At 45.5% G+C, this 20,709-nt stretch overlaps 1 protein-coding gene across 2 annotated transcripts in view; it reads left to right on the forward strand.

The window, feature by feature from the left end:
- The first annotated feature begins 1,344 nt into the window (after positions 1–1,344).
- GJA8 (gap junction protein alpha 8) overlaps positions 1,345–20,709 on the forward strand; it is a 32,459-nt gene continuing 13,094 nt past the window's right edge. Inside the window, exons 1-2 of one of the 2 annotated variants that reach the window (XM_039565720.1) lie at positions 1,345–4,845; positions 5,320–5,413. The gene's annotated coding sequence lies outside the window, so the exon portion shown is untranslated. The remainder of the gene's footprint in view (positions 4,846–5,319; positions 5,414–20,709) is intronic. The other variant, XM_039565726.1, reaches the window with a different exon arrangement.

The raw sequence follows: 20,709 nt of genomic DNA on the forward strand, positions 1-20,709 counted from the left end.
TGATGCAGTATCTACTTGGTGTAGCTCTGGACTGATGCGCAGGTCAGTAGGGTTGATTTTTGCAGAGCCAAATGGCTCCAGCCTTTTGTGTCTGTGGTGTCTCCATGGGCACAGTGAGCCAAGCTCGGAGCCTCAGAATTCCCAGTCTGTGCGTGGCTTTCTCTGTGCCAGGCACTGAGTACAAGCTGGCAGGGAGGCAGTCAGTCCTGAGACAACACGTCCATCATCTTTGAAAAACAGTATTTGTGCACTAACGTTGCTTTTTGTAGAAGGGAAGCCAACAGCTATTAAGCATCTAAGTTTAGCTTGGTTGTCCACTTGTCACAGATTGGAGGAGGAGAATCTTGGCTGATTCTTGACTGCTTTTCAACTTTGGGAAGGTGAAAAATTTGTGGAAAGAATGAAAGTGGAGCGTGAAAGCCTACAGAAAAAAGTTGGTGCAGTCACACTATTACCAAACTGTGCATTCTTACACAGACACAGGAATCAATGCTACAGAGCATTTCTAGATGCTGGAATAAATATCTGGTGTCTACAGAGAACACGTGCTGTGTCTGGAGATCCACTCCCTAGTGCACTCTGCTCTTTCATTTGGGGTGTCTTTGAAGTGAATTCATATATTGATGTTTGTCCAGTCAGCACCTGAAGGACTTTCATTTTTTAATTTTATCTTCAGGGTAGGTGAAAATAAAGACCACCATGTGTATATATGAGGTGGTTACAGATGAGATTTTTTTGCAAATGAAGAACAAACCTACAAAGAATATAAAATCAGGAGCCAACTGTACGGCTCCATGGATGGCCAGAAATATTTTGGCTGGCTGAAAACCAGGTTCTTGGTCACTGTTTGTCCTCTGTTCAGCCAAATCAGAAGTGTCCACGTACTGAAGCGTGTTGCTTTTTAATGCACTGAGAATTACCAAGAAACTGAAGATTTTCTTTATTCCTGCCTGGAGCTACCAGGAAGCTGTGTCAGTGTCTGTCAGTTCACTTGGTAGGGACTTGTGTTGGCTTGTTGGTTGGCTGCAGGCACCCGGGTAATTGAAGTGGCAGTGATGTGTAACACCCTACAGTCGTTTGGTCTATTGAGCAAGGAGGAGACGCCCTCACCTACTGACATCATTGTGGTAGCTAGTGCAGGCTGGAGCCCATCCTGCAAAACAAACCTGCAAACAACTGGCAAAAAACCTGCTCAGGAGGAGGGATAAGGACATTGGTGGGGGGCCTGTTCTCTGTGCTGTGCCACATGAGTTACAGAACCCAGCCTGGCTTGTTTAAAAACAAGGTCTGGTAGGAGCAGCCATCATGGCAGCTCCTGGAGCTCAAGGAGAAAGCTGAGAATTTTTAGCAGGCAGAGGTGTTTTCTTCCTGCACCTCTCTGAACTCACCAGAACCTGGATACAGTTCGGTGGAAATGGTGGATGGGGGATGTGCCGCATGGTGTTGGTGTGCCTCAGGACCTCAGAGATCCCAGAATAAGGTTCTTGGTTTGAATGCATTCCCTTGGCTATCAGACACAACCATCTCTGGTTCCCAGAGACCCCTCTCCTCAGCTCAGTGATAAAAGCACTTTTTAACACCAAAGCTGCTGTGTTCCCACGCCTGTTGCTGTCATGAGGGAGGCCGGTCTTGAACAATAGCAGAGGAGTAAAGAATGGCCTCGCTAATCGATATCCTGCCTAGACGCTGAGTCAGGTGGCAGCTCGGGCTTCTTTAAAATTCCTACATTGTTCCTGATTTCTCATTTGACTAGGGTAAATTTTTATCTTTAAGGAAAGAAAACACATGGGACCAAGTGTCTCTGCCTGCTCCACCGTTCCTTCCCACACCACCCCCATTCAGTTTTGCTGTCTTTGTCCGGTGGTGGCCTCCAGCAGTGAGGGATATAGATACGATTTGCTAGTTTGGACTTGGAGCTGAGTGTGATTGTGCTATGGTCAGCACAAGGTGGCTGTGGTCTGAGCAGGGCACCCTAAATCACACACATCTGCAAGGCTTTAGAGAATGCACGCTTTCACACCCACATTTCCATGTGGGCTCATATTTATGAGATTGGTCTTAAACTGGTCAGAAGACAAGACAGAGATGCAGGCACAGGTTTCCAGAAAATTTCTCCATAGATGAATGTTTGGAGCCCTGGCAGGATGCTAAGACAGTCTGTGTGTGAACAGACATTTGGAAAATTGACAGAAGTGATCTTTGCTTAAACAAACTGCAAGATCCAGTGGCTCAAACTCTTGAACCCACCTCAGCTGCACTAAAAACTTTTTCCAGAAGGAGAAGGGGGCTGGCGAAGCTTTTTGAAATCGCTGAATCTCTCAGGGATTTGCAGGATCCTCTTTGGGGGTTTCATCCTGCTCCTGTCATCCCAGAGCATCACCCCAGGGCTCCTCTCACCAGCCTGGACTGCGACAGGGGGAACTGTGGCTCTGCTCCTTCACCTGCACCAAAGGCTGCAGAGGAGAAAGCTCAGAGACCTTCAGGGTTTTCCTCAGGGCTGGGGCGTCCCTAGGACATCTTTGTGGCTCTTTGGCCCTGCTTGCTTCCTGCTGAAAGGCCTCAGCAGAGGGGGAGAGCGCGGTCCTGGCTGTGCCGCCGAGCAGGAACTGTTGGAGCTGCAAAGGGAACTGGTAAGGGTTACATTTGCACGTGTAGATATGAGATAAGAGCTGACCTACCCTTCACCCCAAACTGAACTCTCTGAAGCTCAAACAAGGTAAGCAAGTGCTTGTGAAAATGCTGGGGGAAGCCTGCCAGACTGGTGAACTTGCTGCTCCTGTCTGGGGCTGGGAGCAGACCTTCAGCCACTATCCATGGGGTCTGTGAGGAGCCTGCTAGGGTCTCGCCTAAAATGCCTGAAGACTGATGGCACAGAGGAATCAGGAGCTAAGGATGTCTGTCAGGAGCCAGAGAGAGGGGTGTGGGTGGAGGGAGAAATAGAAATTACAGACAATGGAGAAATAATTTCAAATTAAGCTGAAATAGCATCTACAAGATATTTGAGCAAGGCCTTTCCTGCATGTAGTCCCTGATTGTTGCTTACAGATATCCTTACAGCAATTCACATTACAGATACTGTCACAGCCTCTTCCCCTGTGCAAATATAAACAGGTCAGCATCCACATGTAAGTGTGTGACAGAGTTCCCATATAGGAAATGTGTTTCTTCTGGGAAAGAAACATCTCCCTTTAGTGATATCCCTGAGTGTTTAAGTCTCCTGTGAGCCTTGGATGTGTTTTTCACAGCACGGGAAGTGGTGCTTGCCAACACAAGCATGGTATGGCATGGGGAGGGCTGGTCTGGCCCAGCACCAAGCTCTCACCCCTAAACCCTGCGTGCCTGCTGTCCCCAGAGTGAGCAGGGAGATCTGCCTGTGCTGCTGCTGCCTGTGAGGTGCATTGGTGAGATGTGTTTTTGTGTTGGATCTCAGGGAGTAGGGAGAGGCTCTTTTTCCCATGGTGTCTTTATGAAAACTAGGAAACAGAAAGCATGGGTATCTCAGGAGGTTTTTTCCAGCAAGCACACACCAAGAAAAAGTGACTCTCTCTTCTCTCTATGAATGTAAATTCAGGGTGCCAGAGGATCACACAGTTGGGCTGGTTAAACGCTCAGTGCAGCTCAGCCTTGCTCAGGTGGGGACTCCCTGGAGGTGAACTGAACATTTCAGACCTGGGTGTGTGTGCTGAGGCTGCTCATCAGGGCTTCATTGGCACCAGCTGGGAAAGGGAGCAGCTAAGCCAAGCACACCTGGTTCATGGTAATATAAGGGAGTCCTTTAGCTCATTGCAGAGGTTGTGGGTGTTTGCTGTGGGTTAGAGCCTGGTGGCAGTGCTGTGGTGAGTTGGTTGCTGTCTAGAGCAGTGTAGCTTGAGCTACTGGGCCTCAGCTGTGGTAGCCCAGGCAGTGGGGGCATCCTTGGTACATGTGTGGGTCCAAATTCCCAAATTTCAGGTTGTTTTGAAACACTCTGATCAGTCTGTGGCCAGTTAGGCTGTCTCTGCTGCTGCCATATGGAGTTAATGGTCATCATGGCAAGGATGGATGCAGGATGTTTTTGCTCTAACAACATTTATTGCCCTGTGATACGGTTAAGCCTCCTCTTCTTGTGTGGGACTCAGCTCAGGGGCTGCACAACAGAAATAAATTTCTTATGCACTTCTTCACCTTCCCCTGAAAATCTGGTGGAAAAAGACTTAAGTCCTAATCAAGCTGTTAGTCACATCAGGTTTCCCAGGCCTTGGGGCTTGCCTAAGCAGGGGGCTAATCTCTGTGGGGTGTATGCCAGGCATGTGTGAGTGCTTGCCTGGGAAAGCAAGTCACTCCAGGCAGCAGATTTTCCCTCTCGGGGAGGGAATGGTGGGCAGGCATGAAGCAACCATGGTACAGGTCCATCAGCGTGTTTGAGCAATGAAAAATCTCTTAAATGCTCACTAAGGAACCCGTGGGCGTTTTGTAAGAAAAAATTTGTTCCTTGCAGGGCTGGTGCTGTGACAGCTTCCAGTGGAGATGAGATGGATGGATGGATGGATGGATGGACAGGAGGCTGTGTACCGAGAGGAGAGGGCGAAAGGTGCCTCCTTCCAAGGCAGCAGCTGGTGAGAAGGAGCCTGGGCTGCTCAGTGTCACCACACACGAGGCCCGTGGGGAAGCGTGAGCCCGGCTTCAGTCCTTGTCAGTGGCACCTCGTTGACTTTTAGCGCTTCCTTATCGCGTCTGCGCTCACCTCGCGCGGCGCTGATAAAATGCCATGGCCGGGGCGATCTGCTGAGCAGCCCTGCAGAAACCTTGCAGAGCATGGGAGCCTGAACTGCCAGCGACCAGCCCGGGGCTCCAGGGCAGAGCAAGGTAACAAAGGAACATCCTAACCTGGGACAAGGCGAGGGCGGGATGACCTCCAAGGTGTATCCGAGGGGACTGGCACGGCAGCACGTGAATCTTAGGTTAGAATTTGGGTTTGCAGAAGTTGGGCTCGCTGTGACTTTCCCATAGCCAGCAGAGCTGGAAGCGTAAGCCATGTGAAGTGATTGCAGGGTGTTAGCTCTCAGAGCTATAAACAATAGAGTAGGGAAAGAATGCCCAGGGTTTTTTTTGTTTGTTTGTTTGTTTGTTTTTTTAGTCTTTTTTTTTCCTTCTTTCCCAGTAATAATATTTTTCTCTCGGGGCATTAAGCACCTAAGTAGTTCTGGTAGAAACTTTAATTATCACTAAAAAAGGGTATTATTTTCCAAAATGTTATTGCTACCTTACCTCTGGGGTAGGCCTATCTTTGGGCCCGCAGCAACTTTTAAAGGTAGTTTTAATTAATTTTTTTTTTTACAGGTGAGCAACTTGCAGGAATACACATGGGAGAGTTCTCTTGATGGGTTTGAACTAAGGGGCCCTGAGTATAAAACCCTGAGCATCTACTGATCAGGTATGTAATTTTTGAAACCTGTAACTGGTGTACAGTATCTTGCCACTGCAGGAGAACAATGAAACCTGGCTGGCTGGAAAGAAGAATTTTCCTCTGAGTGTGAAATTTAGATGTTTAAGAATGCTTTATTTTTCTTTTCCTTTATTTTATTTTTTTTCAATTTATTTTAAAAGGGCCTTGAAGTAGTGTCCTTCTTCTTGAATTGGAGAGAAAAATTCATGATGTCAGAGTTCCTTGCTGGAGAAAAATTTCTAAAGTTTTTACCACAGAAGCTGGGGTCAAAGTCCTTCACTTTTTTTCATGACTGAAGTTTTGACTTCACCTTTACTGGTCCAAATATTCTAAATGATTAAAAGTGAAACAAACTTTCCTTTAGAGGAAGGAATTATCATTAACAACAGAAACTTGCAGTGAAATCAATGAAAGGTTTCAATTTGACTTGCTGTTCTACTGTTACATCCTATTCAGAAAATAGGCTTAAGCAGCTCCCAGCATATTTTTTTTCTTCTTTGGCTACAGCTCTACTCTGTGCTATGTTATTCATTGAATGCTATTATCCCAGGTCTCTTATATAGCACTACTCTTGGAGTCATCCCTGTAACCACTTCCACATGCTGCAGACTAGCAGAATGGAAGAAGCTCCTTTCCATATTCCCTGTATTCATGGGAACTTTGCCAAGTTCTTGTTCTCCAATACTTGCTGAGATACCTCAAAGTTTATTTTCCAAATCATAGTCCCAAAGCTTTTCTCACAGGAAGATCTAGTGTTGCCCCAGTCACCTTTAGGAGTCTCTTATTTTTTCTCCCACCAACTTTGATCTTTTCCGTGCTTTTGAACTATTCTTCTCTTCTGCTTTCTTCTGTTTCTGCCCAACATCTTGTACTAATGTCTCCTTGTTTCAGTGTCTCACCATTTCTCCAGTCTTCTATCATCCCCCGCCAACATCTGGAACTCTGTGTGGGAAACCTGGGCCTTTTCCCAAGACCACCATGCTTCATCACCCCCAGAACTTTTGCTCTTCTCCCTGACAGTGACATTCAGATTCCCACACCTTTTACTGTTTCTAAGCTCTGTCTTGCATATGAACCCATAAAATCTCACCATTTTTTTCCTCTGAAACCTGACTTTTTGTCTACACTGGCTGTTTGAAAAGCTCCTTTATGCCTCTTTTCCAAGCTTTCAAAATTTATTATAGTGAACTTCAACATTGTTGGTCTTTTTGAATTTTTTTTGGACTCTGCTCATACTAGGCAGGATTGAGACCACAACACCTTGAAAACAGTGAATAAGTAATTCCCCTTGACATGAATACTGATTGTCTGCCCACCTAGGAGTTAGCAAAGGGAATACTAAGGTCTTTGTGTGCCACCTGGCACCTACTGCTAGTCCTTTGAGAGAGCAGTACTTAGATTTCCAATGCTGCTGGTGCCACCTTGCCCTCGAAGTCTCTAGTCTCTGTCAATAATATCCTTAAAGTCTGTATTTTGTAACAGCCTGAGGATGGTATCTAGTTCTTGCTTCAGTCCACTGGGATCCCTCTGCCTCTCCCTCTGTCTGGGCTAGATCTCATACAGGATTTTCTCTGAAATTTTAAACAGCTTCCTTGTCAGATCTGAGTGAATTTCATTCAGAATGTGCTCCAACCTGAAGGGTAGAGCCTTCTGTCCAAGACACGTGAGGTCAAATGGAGAAAGCGTTGAACTTCATTTTTTTCTTCTTTTTTCCCCATGTTCTAGTGAAATGTCCTAATTAGTGACCTACTGGGCCACATCACCACCACTAGCCTGACTTACTATAATTTTTTTTTTTTTTTTTTTTTCTGGAGTGCTTTATGAAAACCCCACTGCATTTTGTACATAGACCAGGAAAGACAGCGAGGTGGAGAGTCCCATTTTCAGATGGATACACGTGCTACAGATCGGTGTGAGATATCCATGTCCTTATGAAGTCATACCCTCAGCCACTGTTTTTCCATGGATATCTGATGTGGCATCCCCTAAGGGTGCTGGTATTTTCTGGTGCTCTTCTGAGGCACCTAGTGCCAACCACCTCCAGTCTTTGTGTAGCAGTGAAGGGATGTGAGCTATCAGCTGAGCTGCTCCTGTTTGCTGCTGACCTGGTGAAACAGTTCACCATGCCAGCAAAAAAGGGAGGGGGAGAAGAAAAAGGGAAATAGAGAAAATAAAAAGCAGAGCATGAAGTTAATGAAAGTGGGGGAGTACTTCTGGTATTATAATGTTACCAGAATTAGGTTTCTTTAGCTCCTGCTGTGCTTTGCTAAAAACGAGTCTAGTTAGCAGCAGCAGATGTGAGTGTAACAGCTGTACAACTGTCAGGGGAATGAGAGAAGCTATGAGAAATCCATGAATTAAGTAGATTCTCTTGCTTTTTGTGTGGAGGTCTTAGAAGTGGCAGTTCTCAAAGTGTGTCCTACTGGCTGCTCATGTCGAGTGATTGGGATGTTGTAGAAGGTGAGAGAAGGGTGCAGCAAGCATGATGCATGGTATGCTTTCAGCCAGGAAAAGGACAGCATCTGGGGAATGGGTTATTGGAGCTGCTGGGGGATGATGGGGTAGCTGTGAGGAAAGATGTAGCTTAGGAGTAGACACTAATGTTGCAGAAATGGGGATGGGAATTTGTGCAGCCAAGAATAAATGCATTTATGGAAAGGATACTGGTGGTTATTTGGTAACCAGAAGCTTAAATGATCAAAGAGTTTAGTAAGACCTTCTGACTTTGCCTTGCCCTTCCAAAAATATATCATGGCTGTGTGGAAGGTCACCTCCCATCCCTTCTTAGATATTAATCACCCCCTTCAGTATAGGTGGCCTATCAGATTGCATAGGCTGGGTAAACACTGGGATATATGATAGCACATTTGCTGGGCTGTAGGATCTAAAGGTAAGGCTGATATCTGGAATGCCAAGATATTTGTGAGGGGAGGCAGGATTCCTGCTCTCTTCAGCTGCTTGCCCTCCAAGTGGAAGGAGAAGGCATTTCAAATTCCTTGCAAGCTCCAGGCTGTAAACAGGCTCTTCCTGTATGAAACAATAAGGATCTAACAGTAATCAGGAGTTGTCTGCTGTTCTGAACACGTCTAATACTACTGGGATATGCTTTTGTGGGGAGTATGAAGCCCATCAGTTCAGGGGGACAGAGGTGCCCAGTGCTACTGGTGTAGAACATCCGAGAAGATGGTATTGAACGCAGAGTCATGGGGCAAAGAAGAAATCAAGTCCCATCAAGCTGAAGCAGACAGAGACAGGGGAAGGAATCAAAACAAAAAGAAAGCAGGAAAGAGGAAGAAAATAATTAGGCAAAGGTGGGAGAACTATTAGCATTGTTTTGTACAATGGAGAAGTGGCTCAGCTGTTAAATACACTCCATAAACACTGTATTTTTTCAGCTAGCTAGGCTAAGGGCCTCTGTGGGGGCAAGTACACAAATGATGGGTCCCCAAGCCCTGCTGCTCTCTCAATGAGAGTAGAATTTATCACCTATATAACTATCCTGGATTCATCTGGGGGGAGGTGCTGTGGCTCTAGCGTGGTCTGGCTCCGCTGTATCGGATTTCTGAGTAAGCCTGAATTCCCCAAAGTAATGTGAAGGTTGATATGAGCAAGGGAATGCATTTGGTATTTTACTTTGTGGATCACAGGGCAAGTGCCACATGCAGCAGTCGTGGATGCTGTGTTTATCCTCACCCCTCTTGCTAGCTGGAAGACAGTGGTACTGCAGCTTAAGTCTCTGAAGCTGTTCTTGGCATGTAGGCTCTTTGCATTAAAAATTTCCATGGGTCTGTCACCACAGGCTACAGCCATTCCTTGGGGTGCAGAGTATGCAGGGCGTTGGTGCTTTGGGATTATTTGTAAGATATTGCTCTGTTTTGCCTGGTCCTACTCAGGAGACTGAAGTGAAGGTTACTAAAATGCAAACCACTTGGGTGATGCAGGAACAGAAGTGTCCCTTATAGCTAAACTAAAATCTTCTAGGAGGTAGGTTGTTCTCACATTCATCAGCTATGACAGTGTGGGGAAAGTGCCTGTCCTGGTAGGACCTGTTTCACCTGGACCCTTTGTTTACACTGAGCAAAGCCATTGGATTTCATACCTTTTAGTACAGTAAAATGTGAAAGTTCAGATATTCCTGTAAGCACAGACTACGTGACTGTATCCCAGATGGGAAATCTGCATTGTAAAACGCCAGATCCATGAGCCCTTTTCCTCGCTGGGATGAAATTCCTTTTTTCTTTGTGAATCTTACCAGCCAAGGGTGTTGCCTCACCTTATTCATTAGCCAGCCAGTGTTGGTGTAGTTAGGGGTTAAGCAGTCGATCTTAAAAAATCCCTTGGAAATCAAGGAATCCATATATTTGCTTATTTATAATTTGTATACTGCCCCTGAAGCAACCAGGCATGGGAATGCAATCCCATATTTGTGTATTTAACAGCTGAAAAGATGATGTGAGAAGAGGTTTGAGTTTACAACAATATAAAGAAAACTGTGACTGCCTAACCTCCTGTCTCACTTCCCTTATTGCAGGCCATGCATCTTCCTGGTGCCCAGTGTTGTGGAAATCCTGTATTTCAGTGTGCATTGAGACTGGCTTTTCTGACACAGGATGGAGCTGAGAGTGTGCTTAAGCTTGTTTTTGTCCCAGCCAGAGAGGGAAAGACTTTCTTCATTAGGGGCCTGTTTGTGCTAGGCTCTACAGAGACACTTACTAAATGTTGACTTTACTTAAAGCTCTTACAATCAAATTACATGAGGTGGGCTGAGCCAGGAAGAGATGGTGCTGCTACAGTGCTTCTAGAGAGGTTTGTTGTTGCTGTTTTTTGGCAATGCAGATGTTAGGACTTTACGGGAAACCCATCAGTCCTCCACATGGGTGGAGATGTGTAGTTCTAAGGAGGAGTAAACATTGGAAAGTTGGTCATTTGTGGCTGAATACTATTGAGCAAGACAGCAAGATAGTAACTGATCAGTAGGAATGACTCAAAAATCAGTGATCTGCAAAACAAAAAACCCCAACCACAAACCAAAAAAAACCATTACTGCAATAGTCTGGATGATTCAGAAAGATGGGGCCAAGCATAACATTAGCTGCTGTTAAGTCATGTGAAAGAATAAGGAATACAGGCTGCATTTATCAGTTGGCAAGTTTGTCTCAGGAAGGAGTGGGGGCTGCTCACTGGCTGACTACAGAATTCCAGGAGGATGCTGTAGCTGGGGGAACTCATGTAGATTTCAGTAAATAAACTGAATTGTTCTAGGAAGGGTTGAGTGTGTGTGTGCCATTTAGCACTAACGCGGTCACTTCCCATGTACTCTGTTTAGTGCTTTTGTCCGTGATTCCTGGATGGAAGAGGTTTCAGGGACAATGCCTGAGGGTGTTAAGGAACTGGAAGTTTGCCTTCCAGTAAAAGAGGTTGAAGAGTGAGAGGGAAAAGGGAAAGATGAAGGCTAACTTTTTTCAGTGTTTAGATATACTTACAAGGAGAACAAACTCTCTATAGTCTAGCAGACTGAGGGGCACTAAGATCCAAAAACAGGAATATGAGACTGAATTAAAAAGACCCCAAAAAATGATATGAGGAAAAGCACTATTTTTTAACATCACCTGTAATTAACCACCAGAAAAACTCAGGCTTTTGGAGGATCCTTCCCAGGACACTTTTAAGTTGTGCCTGGATTCTTGTCAGAAAGTGGACCCTTGTAGAGATGTGAAGGATTTCTGCCAAGTTTTCTGACGCAAGTTTATGAAGATGTGGGTCTGGATGACCATGCCACTTCTTTCTGGCGTTAGTCAGATGTTGGCTCACAGCTGTTGGCAGCTCTGGGGTCGAGCACTGGGACCTCAGGGCAAGAGCAAAAGGCACCCCCTCTCAGCCCAGGCATTGCTCCTTTTCACCCTGCCCTGTGCAAACACCAGTGTTTGGTTCACCTTTTTATTGGATTATGTTGAAGTGATATTCCAAAGTAAATGAGGCTCATTGGTGTCCACTGAGGTGGTCAGTGATGAGGTACTAATTGTCATCTATCAATGTGGCTTTAATTCTCCTCTGGCCAAATCAAGGCATTCCTTTTACATACCATCATCTATGGCTCTGTCATCCATTTCAAACTTAAACCGTGAACAGTTACTATCTTGTATTTCTGAGCCAAACTAGAATGAGTTTTTCCTTCTGCTACCTCAGTGAACATCTTATAGTTTGGGGTTTTTTTTGTGGAAAATCTATATTCCCATGATGCCAGGGTTTTGCTTCATTTCTTACCTTATTCTCCGCAGACTTAAACTTCGTCAGAGGCCAAGTCTGTGCCCGTGGCAGGATCAGAGGTGCAGTGTACCATTAGAAATGAGGTCTGGGACCAGGAGAAGGATGGGTGCTAATGCAGGTGGAGGTTGGGAGAGCATCAAGAGGTGCCAGCAGAGGCTCTGAGCCTTTGCACGCAGCCAGCATGGCCAGGTCCTTGCTGTAACAGTAACACAACTTCCTAGGAAACACAATGGCCACTTGTGAGCCAGCCCTACCCCAGGGCAGCAGAGGGAAGCCAGGCAGGGCAGCATGTCCCTGTGGGCAGCAGGGCTGGCTGGGTGGGGCGTGTGAGGATCTGTGGATGTGACCGCTGAGGCTGTGTGGGGTGGGAAGCTTTTCCTCTTGTGACTTCACCTGGACTGTGTGCCAACCTCGGCACACAATGTTATCACTGCAAGCCAGCACATGGCCAGGACGGCTGTGCTCACACAGGGGGCCCCAGGAGACTTTCTCCAGTCCTTACAGCTTTTGGCCTTGATGGCTCTTGCCAGAAATACGCCACGGCCCCATTCCGTGGTTTTGTTTCCAGTGGTACCAGAACTGAGTCTGCCTGTGGGTGACCTATGCCACCAAGGAGGAGATCTGGTTGTGAGGAGTAAAAGTGAAAGGTTTTGTCAGGACCTGAAGCAGGGAGTTCTACTCTACCCCCCTCTGGTAATCTGGGCTGCTCTTGGCTATTCCCTTATCTAGGGTTTATTGCTGTGCAAAACAGCTGAGTTAATGAGTCATTAAGAACATTCGGTCCCTGCTGCATGGGGACTTTGCTGCCAGGATGGAAATCGTTCCCAAAAAGCCCATTCCCCTCTCTGTAGCAAACACACAGCTGTTGAAACCCATTGGATAAATAAATGCAGTCCTTCAGGGCTCAGGCCCAGCCTATGGCAGTGGTTTCCATGGGTCAGGGATGCCAGGTCTGCCTATAACCATCTTGACTTTTGTCACTGTTAAATACCTTGCCTAAAAGGGAGCGTTGGGCCTGGATCATCAGGATCTCTTGGCAGTTTCACAGATCTCCTTTCATGGCAATCTATAGAAGCTCTATCTTCTCTCTCAGGGATGTGTTGTAGATTAAATGCTACCTCTAGAAGTCTCAGCCTGAGCCTGCCCTCTTCCCTGCACTAAGAGAAACCCTACATTGTTTATTTTGTTCTGTTGTTCCATGAATAAGACCTTTCTGCCCAGACAAGCTCAAGCATCCTTTCCTTAATCAAAGAACCTTTCCTTAATTCTTTGGCAGACTTTGGTTTACCCAGGACAGATGTTTCTAAGACATCCGTGTTTTCCATGCTTTGACATTCAAACAGTGCAACAGCACTGGACTAGTTTGCACAATAATGAGGTGGTTCCAGCCTTTGACATCTGAGATTCATCAGTGACTGGTCTTTGGCATCAGGGAGACCTGTTCATGCAAGTGTCTGTCTCCAGCTAAATTAAAATCCACTTGTAGGACAGTCACGTGGCTTTTGATAGGCATGACCATGTAAGCACCAAATAGCCCTAAGAGAATTTGCAGGAGTCTCTGTACTTTTGGGGATCTCCTTCAAGTGCATGATCGGCGGGTGGTTGTTCAGAAGTCTTTGTAGGTTCATCAGCAGCTCTCCAGAACTGGTGCTTGTGCTCCAGTGGAAACGGTGCGGTACCAAACAGGAGGCTGCTGGCACCCTCCTGCTGGGTAAGAATCCTCAGGATGATGCAGCACCTCACCACTTGTGACACTGCTTTCTGGGCTACCTCACAAATCATAAATTATTTTTGGGAGGTGGACTGGAGATGAGCAGATTTGAGCCCTTTAAATTACATACCAGCAGCCCATGTGTAGATGCGCTATCTCATGCGATCAGTACAAGGTAAGAAGGCACTTCTGGGGGGTCCCTTCTCACCTTCATTCAAGCCAGCAGGTCATCATTAAGGTAAGCTGAACCAGAAACAAGCACTCTTTTTCTAATTTGATGAATTGGGGTCATGGAGAACACATAATGGGAGCTTTTAACAGCAGAGGGCTTTCATGAAAGTTGGAGGATAAACCAGGCAGGACTGAGGTGTATCCACCTTGCCTCTATATGTCACCCCTAAGATGTGGAGTCGGAGTTCATATGCAGCTCCTCAGCTACCCTGGGCTCAGAGCCCTGCAGGAAGTCACTGCTTCCTGGGACAAAGTTCTCCACAGCAGAGCTGCTGCTGGTCTCTCCGCAGCAGTGCAGGAACTGACCTTCCCTTCCCTTCCCTGTGCTAAAGCAAACCCAGGCTGTGGTTGTCCAATCCTCTGAGCCATCAGGAGTGCTCTAGATCAGCAGTTCCCTTTTTCAGGATTCACCCCTCTCCAGAACTTGGTGACTTTTGTAAAATATTTGCTGTTTTATTCCAGCTTATTGACTAAAAATATCCTGATGCCAAACGCCCTCCAGGATCTCGGTATAAACATACTATAAAAAACCCCAATCACTTCTAGCCTTCTCAGTTGTGTTTTGGAAGTCTGATAAGTCATTTACAGTCTGTTTAATGACTCCTATCTTATTTTTATGCCAAGCAAGTTGTTTAATCATAGTGCCACATGATGGAAGGGAAACTGCCTTCCAGGATCTCAAGTATATTGTACCAACTTTGTTCTATTTAACAATGGTATGTGCAATTTCCTCAGAGAAAAGGAGGAACACAGTTCAATGGGGGTGAATTTTCTATAAATCCATGTTGGTTGCTCCTAGTTATATTTCCCTCCTTTTATTCCTCGTGTTCTTTTTTAGCCACTTCATTATTTAGCTCAGGTCTGAGATCCTATCACAAGTCTGTAGTTACCTGTGAGCAATAATGAGATAATAATAAAATAATTATGCCCTTCTACATAGTCTTTACAAAATGCCAGACTATGGGGTTTCTCCCTCTCCTCCAGGTCTTACCCATTGCACCAAGAAATACAGAAGATCAACATAATCAGAGGAATTATGTGTGCAGCTTATGAAAAAAATCCCAAAACTAAAGGAAGTTAGAAATTTTCGGTGTAAGGTACCCAGTCTTGCTGATTTAAAATGCCTGATTTTAGTGGGTGGTATTTAACTCCTCTGAGATACTACAAGAATAGACATGTCATTACCGAAGACTTCATCAACTACTTTCTTTTCTCTCAGCAGTAGGGTAGGAGTATTTATTGATCTCTTTTTTGTTCTCTGCATTGTTACTGAATAATCTAACTTTTCCATATGATAACAGATCAATACTATGAATAGGACTCATTCTGCTCTTAATTTAACTTCTAAAAAAATACCTCTGTCAGTCTTTTTTTTTCCTGGTTCACCCCCATCATATTTTTTATAATTCCTGTCTTCTATATTCAGCTTCTCTTGCTATTTGTTACATGTGTTTTACTTACTTTACTCTCTTTAAGCCCCCTCATTTCAATTTTAAATCAGGTTGTGTTTTTTCAGTTGCACTATACTTTCTGTACTGGGGAGCTGTGTATTTTTGGTGCCCCACAAATGATTTTTAAGCAGTTGTTAGTGATTATTTATATTTTTGTATTTAAATACTTTCTTTTTGTTTATTTAGCCCAGAATTCTACTCAGGGCTGGGAAACGGGGTTTTTTTAAAAAGCAACATATCTTTCAAAGCATTGCATTACCAGTTTGGACCTCCTTCTGCTTTCATATAAGAGTGCAGTGGGCTGGGGATCAGTGAACCTGCTGCCAGCCTCTCATTTCTGCCAACACCTTGCCCATCCAGGTAAGGTGAAAGACAGGTTTTGTTCATTTCGGATTTAAAGTTTGCCAAATGAGGAAGCTGTTAAGAACATTTAAAAATCCGCAAGGCTGTTTTTGAGTCAGCAGCATCAGCATGTGTTGAGCTAAGCAATAACTTAGGTTTAATTTTTCTTTGGTGAGTGCTTGAGTAACCAGGGCTTCCATATTCCAGTGTTGCTTGGTTATCCGTTGTGGACCCTAATCATCAATCCAGTTACTGGAGCACCAACTCACAAATGTTGAATACTGATAACTAGGAAACTGTGATTCAAAGTCACAAACAAGCTAGCAGGTGTTTTTATTTTTGCCCCACTTCTGTCCTCTCACTCTTTCTTAGGGCTATGCCTATTGATTTTAACATTGTCTTACAAACCATCCCAGAATCTATTCCAATGTCTTACAGCTGTAGTCCCCTGGGCAGGCACAGCCTTGATGAATACAAACTTGGAAGGAATGCCACAATTGTGTGCAGCTAGAGAGGATGTACTGGAATGGACTTGACTTCTATATTGTGTTTCTGTAAAGGAGGGCACACTTTTGAAAGGCAGAGTCAGGGCTGCAGCTGCATAAACTCAGCACTGCTCAGGGGGAATGGAAACCCACTGAACCTGCTGCCCCCTGGGCCAAAGCAGGGGGGCAAACAGAAATATTAGGGCTCATGTCCTTGCTTCAGAGCTTTGGGGACTGGAGAGACACAGGCCATTAAAAAACATGCCTGTATTTTGCTGAGGTAATAGCTGCATTCACTGGGATGGTGTTTATCAATCAGACAAGAATGGGGCCTCATATCTCAGGGCTTGTGGGAGAGTATTCAACAGTTGCTGAGCCAAGGTAGGATTTAGGAGTTTGCCATGGAAGTAGCTCCTGAAAATTCTGCCAGGTTTCACACAGGACTGGGCACCCCCAAAGAGTCTTAATGCTCCTTTTAAAAGGATCCTGATATGCTTTAAACCACATTCCTCCTAAGAATATAATACTCACTGAGCTATAACAGGGCTGGAAGGGATTGAAGTTTGCTGGAAATAATGAAGAAAAAACTCTCCAGGCCTCTCTCCAAACTGGAGAAGCCCTTTGGCTCTCTCACCTATGTTTTCTGGCAGGTCTTTACATAGATAATCCTTGACTCCCTCCATCTGGCTGTTTATTAGTTTGAAGCCAAATTGTCTCAGGGAATGCTGAACACCTCTGGATGAAAGATGTTTCTATGGACAGGCTGCCTTCTTGATGAGGAAAAGAGAATGACTGGCTCAACAGCTTCCAAGTTCAGTAACCTCTCTTACTTCTTAATAAATTGCTGAGGCATGAGAGGCTTCCGTTCCTTGCTGGCATCTTTTACACTGTGCCCAAAGAAACAATCATATCAGGCTCAGGAAGACTGAAAGGGCAGGGAAACAGGAACCATCCCCACGGATGTCCTCCCCAGAGAGGCTGGGAACGTGCTCTGCTGTGGGAAATGGGAAGCTGAGGTCAGCCAAAGTGCAGAGCAGGTATGCACATCTCTTGGGACGGGAGGAACAGATAATGGCCTGCTTTGCCATCCCCATCCCTGCCCTGTGCTGCTGGTGAGCTCTCCTGGGCCACCTTTGCACCTTGTGTGCAGAGTGCACCTCCACTGTGTCATTCCACGGTGTGGAAATGAAGGCAGGGAGATAAAGGTGGAGAGTGGGTGGTGACAACACTCCTGAGAGCCCTGAGCTTACCACTCAGCAAGGCAGGCCTTGGTGGTGTGAGAAGAGCCCAGAAGAAGTGAGAAAGGAGCAGAGAATGAGCCCCCATCAAAAACTGGGAGGCAAAAAACCCCATGGACAGTGAGGTAACACAGGATGCTTCCAGACATACAGACTTGTTCCCATCTTTCAGAAGCTTTGTCCCTTCCAGCTCCTTGTGCCTGGGAATGTTAAGAGATTGTACAAAAAGTCTTGATAACACAAACATATGGAGATCCCCTCAAGAGGCTGGGAGATATTATTAGCTCCTCTTTTACTGGCAGGCCTGGAGCAATTAATTATTACCAGAAGTATTATCAGGTACTTGTCACTGCTTTCCCTGGATCCACTTCACAAAGCCCAGATTGGCTGTAAGCAACATGTTCCCTGACTGGCCTGATACCTCACAACTCCTGATAGCAGTTCCTCTGCTCCTCTCCTGAGGATCTCTCAGCAGTGGTGGAAGTGCCACAACCTCAAATATATGCTGAGACAAATTTGAGTCCACGGACCACCTAAATATGCAGCATGCCTGTATTTTTACATCTTCTCAGTGATGTCCTCTGGCTGATGTGCTCCACCTCTGTGACCAGGGGGTAAGTTCTAGGCAGGAGGCAGAGAAAGGGACAGCTAAGAGGAGGTTATATGGGGACCTAGGAAAGGCATTTTGTATATGATGGCTCCGTAATGCATGTTTAACAATTTGCCTACAAGCTCTGGGCCTTGTCCCAGTGCTGCTCTTCAGAAAGAGCATCTGCAGTGGCATAAGAACTTAAAATTTCTAACCCACACACTCTTGTAAAGGTCTGTGCTTCTAGAAGTAGTCTGGTCAGGTTTTAAGTGAAATTATGCTGATCCATGAAATCATGTGTCTAAAGCAGTACTCTTCTCTTCCTGGCTCTGGTTCTGCTGCAGTAGCACAACACCTACCTTTGACACATGAGAATTCATCTTTTTTGCCTTACTTGTTCTTTGTACTTTTAGTGAATTTTTACTACTGATATACTTTTAGTGAAGTTTCTATTTTTAAACCGTGTTATTATTAAAGGAAAAATCATGCAGGTCAGCTGGTATACCTGTGAAATATTTGCTGGAAAAAGGATGCAGGTTGAGGTGAAAATGGAGATTTTACTAGTAAAAAAGGTGCTTTGTCACCAAAGTTTACACTGAGTCTGTAGGTAAAATTATAGGCATCAAAGTGATCCTCACGTCAGCTTAACCATTGTAAAAGTACTGTAGAAAACCGTATTCAGAATAGGTACTACAGCATCGCCACAACTTCCCGTGTTTGCTGTGCTTAGTTTTGTATCTGCAGAAGAAGTTTAAGAAAGAAGTGAGTGAAGAGGAAGGTCGGGGGTAGCCAGGAGAAGGCACGGCGTGTCCCTGGCGCTGTTTGTCACCCGCAGCATCCCTTGGTGCTGCGGCGCCGCCGGCGCATGGATGACAACACACCGCCCGCTAGCGGCCCGGGCTGCGGGAGCCAGGCTGCTCCTCCTGCTGCTCCGCTGATGCTGCTCCAGCACTTTCCCTGGGACAAGGTGCGTGGCCCTCCGTTCTGCTGCCCTCGGATAAAATCAGCACCTCTGGAAAAGGTCCTCGCTGAGCTGGGCGAGAAAAGAGAGCAAATTGGTTGAAATGGGGTTATGGGGAGCAAACACCTCTAAATCTGCAGCACGTTCAGAGCTGTCACTGGAGGCAAAGAACACGTTTATGACTCCCCCGAAGGTTCCCTGAGGACAGCCCTCCTCGCAGGGCAGCGTGGAATACCTGGGCTGAGCCATGGGAAGCAGCACAGCACTACCGTGCTTCACACTGCCCCAGCTAATTAGCCCCGCTCCAGAGGAGATAATGAGCTCGAGTGGAATTCCTTGCTGACATAGCCAACCTGCTCGCAGGCCTGAGCTGGTGTCCCCCAGGCCAGCATTGCACTGGGTGGTGCAGTGTCCAGGCTGGGTTTTCAGAACTGGTGGAAAGATGTGATGATTTTTTTTTTTTTTTTTTTTTTTTTTTCAACTGAAAATATTTCTCTGAGATTTCTCCAGGTCTTTGGCCCTACACAAAACCATAGATCCAAAGACCTCGGAAAGCCTTCCTTTCCCCCTGCTTGTTTTTCCGCTTATGTGGTAAGATCTTCCTTAACAGATGTTTGTTTACCTCTTCATAAAAACCTCCTGTGATTCTACAGCCTCCCCAAGCAGTGTGCTGCTGTGCTTTGCTGTTCTTACCATTGCAAAGTGTTTTTCTAGTGTTGAGCTATATCATTTTTATTGCAAATTAAGCTGATTATTTCCTCTTCTACTTTTCTGATTGTAGGGGACAACTGTTTAGTCTCTCCACCCATTGTAACAAATGTTTATGTGCTGGAAGACTGTTATCATGCCTCTCCTCCTGTTGTTCTTTTCCTAGAGAAAACAAACTCAATTATTTTATCCATTCCTTATAAGTCATGGTTTTTTTCACCTCTCTTTTCATTTTGCTGTTCTTTTTTGGACTCTCTCCAACTTGTCTGCATCTCCTGTAAAATGTAGTGCCTGGGAGTGGACACACTGTTCCTGCTGGGAGCTCAGCAGTATCAAGTAAACGCTCAAAATAATTGCTTCCGTTGCCTTATACACAAAATCCACATTAAAGCACCTCAGAATGAGATTTGCCTTCTTCTGTGGGGATCTCACTTAACAAACACACATTGGGTCCCACCCCAGCTCTCTCTGCTGGACTGGTCACAATTTCGTTTGGAGCAGCACACTTGGTGTCTGTGCAGCCACCTTTCCTGAGCTGTATCTCGGTGCAGTCACCTCTGCAGAGGCAGCCCAGCTCTCCAGTGTCTCACATTCCTCTCAAATTCCAATCACTTCAGCCCCCTGCCTTCAGGAGGGACTGCTGACCCCCAGCCCAGCTGTCATCCTCTTAGTTTTGTCCTCTAGTCTGTTGTCCAAGACACTCAAGGAAATACTGAACAGCCCTGGAGGCAGAACTTCAGGAATGCGATTCTCCCAGCTGGAAAAGTGAAGCCCTGATAATTACCCTTGATTATGGTACTTCAACCTGTGTCCCCTCTGCATGGTGACTTTGCTTGCTGCCCTGGGAGCCTGCAATCTAGATATTTTCTAAATGTTCACTGAAGTTAAGGTATTTTACACCTACCATTTCTTCCTCATCTACCAGGCCTGTTAGTCAAAGAAGGAAATTATCTTGGTTTGACATAATTTGTTCTTCAAAATTCCCTGCTCGTTGCTTCTTATCAGCTTATTGTCCTTTAGCTGCTTATAAATGGATTGTTTCATAATTGGCTCCAGTATCTCTCTAGGTATCACAGTTAGGCTGACTGGCCTGTAATTCCCCAGGTCCTCCTAGAACAGTAATTTTCAGAGAAGAACTGCATTTAACAGATATTGAAAGACATTCCACTTTTGCCCTGCTTATCTTTATTAATTGTCTAGTTTGGTTCCATCCCTTAAATTAAAAACATGTTTCCCATAAGTATTCATCCTCCACTTGGAGCTCAGAACAACCCAGCCCTATCTTCACCTCTTCTGTGTTC

This window comes from Corvus cornix, chromosome 1, assembly GCF_000738735.6.
Source record: "Corvus cornix cornix isolate S_Up_H32 chromosome 1, ASM73873v5, whole genome shotgun sequence".
Taxonomy (NCBI): domain Eukaryota; kingdom Metazoa; phylum Chordata; class Aves; order Passeriformes; family Corvidae; genus Corvus; species Corvus cornix.